Raw genomic sequence first — 5141 nt, 5'->3', positions numbered from 1 at the left:
AATTGGATAATTTATTCAAGAGAATGAGCTTCAAAAATTGGGGAAGTCAGTAACGCTTTGGTCCACCTCTGGGCCTTCTGCAAGCAGTATTTCAGCTTGGTTTTGATTGACATAGTTGTTCGATGTTCTCCTGAGGGATATCGCACCAAATTCTGTCCATTCGGAGCGATAGATCAAGAAAATCCCGAGCTAATTGGAGGGCCCTGCCCATGATGCTCAACACATTCTCAGTTTGGGAAACATCCGGCGACCTTGTTCACCAAGGTAGGGTTTGGAAAGCACGAAAACAAGCAGTATAAAGTCTCGCCGTGTCCGGCGGACATTACCTTGCTGGATGGCTTGCCATGAAGGGCAACGAAACGGGGCGTACAGTTTCGTCGACGTACCGCCGCGCAGTAAGGGTGCAGTGGATGACAACCAAAGGGATTCAGCTACGAAATGAAACGCCACCCCAGACCTTCACTCTGGTTGTCAGACCGTATGGCGGGCGACAGTTAACTTGAAATCCCACCGCTTCTGAGGCGTCCCCCAGGCACGTCTTTGGCCTGGAGTCTCACTGACTGGAGTAGAATTGTCTTCAGTGATGCATCCCGCTCCGAATGGAGCCCCGGTAACCAGCAAGATAATGGCCGCAAGCTCACGGCGAGAATTTCTACTGCTTGTTTACTTGCTTGCCAAACGCTGCCTGGGCCAGCAAGATCGCCGGATCTCTCCCCAGCCGCTATTTCTAATGGAAATATTGCTGTTTGAAGAAGATCGACGTACACCTTCCGAATTTATTCGGACGACATTGAGCGTTGATAAGAGTCGAATCTTAAACGTTTTTTTTTTCAACAGTTAGACATGAGGAAGCCTTCCAGAATAATATTTTCACTCTGCAGCGGAGTGTGCGCTGATATGAAACTTCCTGGCAGATTAAAATTGTGTGCCGGACCAAGACTCGAATTGGGGACCTTTGCCTTTCGCAGGCAAGTACTCCACCGACTGAGCTACCCAGCACGACTCACGCCCCTCTCCTCACAGCTTCACTTCTGTCAGTACCCCGTCTCCTACCTTCCAAACTATGAGGCCGGGGCGTGAATCGTGCTGGGTAGCTCAGTCGGTAGAGCACTTGCCCGCGAAAGGCAAAGGTCCCGAGTTCGAGTCCCGGTCCGGCACACAGTTTTAATCTGCCACAAAGTTTCATGAGAAAGCCTTCTCAATGGATTCCACACAAACTGACTCCCGATCGAAAACAATAACACATTGACTTGTGCAGAAAGAGTGGAAAAATTCTAACACGCCACTTCAAATTTGGTTTCCAGTACCATTACTTGGATTTATTGTTATGATCCTGACAAGAAAAGTCAGACGGTACAATGCTCTAAGTCTACAAAAGTCCGAAGAACTCGTACTGTTGGTAAGAAGAAGGTAGCTAGCTTTTTCTAAAATGGTCCATATTACCACCTTTTCATTAGATGTGGGTTACTGCCGATTGGGGCATAGCCGGCCGGTGTGGCCGAGCGGTTCTAGGCGCTTCAGTCCGGAACCGCGCTGCTGCTACGGTCGCAGGTTTGAATCCTGCCTCGGGCATGGATGTGTGTGATGTCCTTAGGTTAGTTAGGTTTAAGTAGTTCTAAGTTCTAGGGGACTGGCAGTGCTCAGAGCCATTTTTGATTGGGGCATAAATGTCTGTTTAGCGCAAATGTTTGACAAATTTCGTGGAAAACGCCCAAAAGGAAAAATAATCTTACATCATGGCAATGCATTGTCGTTTGCAGCAAAACTGACAACAGAGTGTCCGGTTGCCCTAAAGATCAGCGCCATGGACACACCGCCGTACAGCCCTGACCTGGCGTCTTGTCATTTCTTTTTGTTTCCAAAAATTAAAGATAAAATGCGTGGAATTACTTTCCATCAGATGAAGCAGTGGCACCTGGTTTCTAAAGTGCTTCAGGAAGACTGGAATCATTGTTTGAAGGGCTGGTTTCATCGAATTCCAAAATATGTTGATGTTAAAGGGAAATATTTTGAAAAACAATAATGTCATTTAAAATATTATAATACTGATCCTCGTTTGATTTTCTAGAAATTTTCAGTGTCGGCCTGGTATTGCAAAAGTTCAGAACCGTCGGACTCGAGTACTAATTAATTTCAAAAATGGTTCAAATGGCTCTGAGCACTATGGGACTTAACATCTATGGTCATCAGTCCCCTAGAACTTAGAACTACTTAAACCTAACTAACCTAAGGACATCACACAACTAATTAATTTAATTTGTGGTAAGTTCTATGGGACCAAATTGCTGAGGTCATCGGTCCCTAGACTTACACACTACTTAATCTAACTTAAACTAACTTACGCTAAGTACAACACACACATCCATGCCCAAGGGAGGACTCTAACCTCTGACGGGGAGAGCCGCGCGAACCATGACAAGGCGGCCGAGACCGTACAGCTACCCCACGCGGCGGATTAAAGTAGTAAAAGTATCGTTACAGAACTTGTCTCTAACTACTAAGGTGAGGAAAACCCTACAGCAGAATGTTTTGAACTAGCTTACAACTCTAGCTCTTCCTCCTGAAACTCTGACGAAACACGAATACCCGATGACAATTGAAAATTCGTGCCGGGCTGCGACTCGAACTCTGATATCCATCTTAATTTGCTAAACTATTTTTAAGACATTCATTTCATGCTGATTAACTATTGAAAACGTTGTATGTGAGGAAGCTTATTACAGTTACGTTCTCTTTTCTGTAACAATCAGTCAGTATCAAAAATCAAATCTATAATCGTTGGCTAGTAAATCAGATACGTTACTAAATTATTCACTTGTCTTCCCATATTGTCTGTAGTTGCTTTACAACTCCCGCACTATTTTTGTTCCGTCGTTAAAACTTCAAGAAAATGCGTGTTTTTCTCGCTAGACGCGTTTCGATTTATTGAAGTAAATATCATCATTAGTCTGTAACTAAAGATATTTACAGTTTAATTTGTTTTCTAGATGAAAAACTGTTCGTTAACAAATTATTGGTTATTACCTTGCGAATTGTTTTTCGATCTAGAAAACAAAACAAACTGTAAATATCTTTAACTACAGACCACTGATGATGCTTTAATGCAATAAAGCGAAACGCTTCTGGTGAGAAAAACACGCATTTCTTTGTCGTTGTAACGACGGAACAAAGTTTGCCTTCCGGCTGACTTAAGATTTCGTTGTCACTGAATGGGCTGCCAGAGGTTCTTCCGCTAAAACTATTTCATTTCATTGCATCTTCATTGAAGTTATCCCCATCGATCTAGTCATTTCATTTCCGTGCACGTAATTCATTTCATAAATGGCTGCCTTTTGGTCACTGCAACTCCTCACGCACTGTATTCGCACTGTGGTGAAATAAAAAAACAATTTTGAAACTCTGTATGCGTATATTTAGACCACTGATAGATCGAAAAGTGTTTCGTATTTCGCAGCAGAAAAACACGCAGCAGCTGCCGTGAAAAGCGGACGAAACCCTTGCCAAAAATATAACTGCACGGAGAATCCGTCGCGTCATCTGCCAGACTGGCCCTTGAGCTGGTTTATAGTTCAGTTAACCGACTCGGGAGCGCTTTGAGAACTACCATTCGTCTCGCCCACCGTGAATCTCGGAGACGGTGTGTTTATTTTCGGTGGCTATACCAGGCAAAGCCGCGCGGTAGCTGAGCGCTCGGCGCGACCTCTATCTCCGTCCGTGTAGTTTGCGCCACTGACGACAGGTGGCACCCGGAGTATTCGCAAACACTGTTGCAAATAGTCTGCTCGTAAGACTGTCAGATTTTCGACGCTGCCGCCAGAAATATGTTCGAAGGGTAGGAAGGTCCAAAAAGCAACTCTTCCTCCATCCTCCGACGAATTTAACACCTACGCGTGACGTACACGCCTTTCCCAGAAGCATACGCAACCGAAAAAGCCGATCATTTTATCTGTAAATAATAAAGGATTTTGCTTCAAGAGAGCAGAGACATTACGTGTCATGAGAACGTTATTCGACTTTTGTTTATGAGTAACAATCTTTCCAGCTCTTTCGAGATTATTTTACAATGTGTGTATGGAAAAACAGAACTTCGATGTAGTTCCCAAATTGATTATGAGATCAACACGTACACATTTCCAGATCATTTGTCTGCACACTTTTGCTGTTATTAAAATTCTTTTGCTATCATAAAACAAGCTTCGTTAAAGGTTATAAGCATAGTATTTGGCCCTCAGGGATTATAGACAGTCCAGAAATGACGGTTCCATCATTTCATTATCTTCAAAGTCTTGAGTACAAGGTCAGCTCGAAAATGTGAACCATGTAGACATAGCAGACAGCGTCTATCGCTATGCGTAAAAATTGAGTAATTCAGTTCTTAAGTAATATTTAGGAGAGCAGTTGCGTAGCAAGTTGTCTAATTATGAAGGAACGATTGTTCAATACATTCTCATGACCGTCAGTAGCCTGGAATCAACAGTACAACTTTTTTAAGGAATTCTGGCTTACAAAATCATATTTGCTGTTCTCTATTGTTTTAAGTTTTTCTTATCGGCTTCCGTTCCGTCTAAAATCAAAATTTTTGTAAAAGCATTTCCAATGAAACGTTCGTTATTTCATTTAATACACAAACTAAATAATTATTCGTATTTTAAAAATTGTACATTTATTTGTTCCTATTCCATCACTCGTTTCTGTTGGCTATTGGATGTCACAGGCTGCGATGTATATCAGTCGCATTTGCCTCTTTTGCGCTGAACAATCGAGTCACGTACCGCAATTGACACTTAACAAGCTGTTTACTTTTTCTGTCATACGAGAAGCAAGGAGGATCGGTATGAAGAACTATGTTCCCTCTTCTTGGATCCATCATGGACTCGGAACAGCGACTGATCAAACAGTACGTAGAGTAAAAAGCAAACAACAGCTGCATTTCAAACAGTTTTTATTTACTTTTCTTTAAGATATCAGTTACGGCACTTTACTGGTGCCATCCTGAGGCACCATCAACCAGTATATGGTTCAAATGGCTGCTAGCACTATGGGACTTAACTTCTGAGGTCATCAGTCCCCTAGAACTTAGAACTACTTAAACCTAACTAACCTAAGGACATCACATACATTCGAACCTGCGACCGTAGATG

The 5141-nt window shown here is 42.8% G+C and overlaps 1 non-coding gene across 1 annotated transcript; it reads left to right on the top strand.

Annotated features, from left to right (window-relative positions):
* The first annotated feature begins 1084 nt into the window (after window positions 1–1084).
* On the top strand, window positions 1085–1158 carry Trnas-cga (transfer RNA serine (anticodon CGA)). Its single transcript has one exon. It is a non-coding gene; the product is annotated as a tRNA-Ser (tRNA).
* Window positions 1159–5141: the final 3983 nt, after the last annotated feature.

Source organism: Schistocerca cancellata, chromosome 8, assembly GCF_023864275.1.
Source record: "Schistocerca cancellata isolate TAMUIC-IGC-003103 chromosome 8, iqSchCanc2.1, whole genome shotgun sequence".
In the NCBI taxonomy this organism is placed as follows: Eukaryota; Metazoa; Arthropoda; class Insecta; order Orthoptera; family Acrididae; genus Schistocerca; species Schistocerca cancellata.
This window is presented reverse-complemented; position numbering and strand designations above follow the sequence as displayed.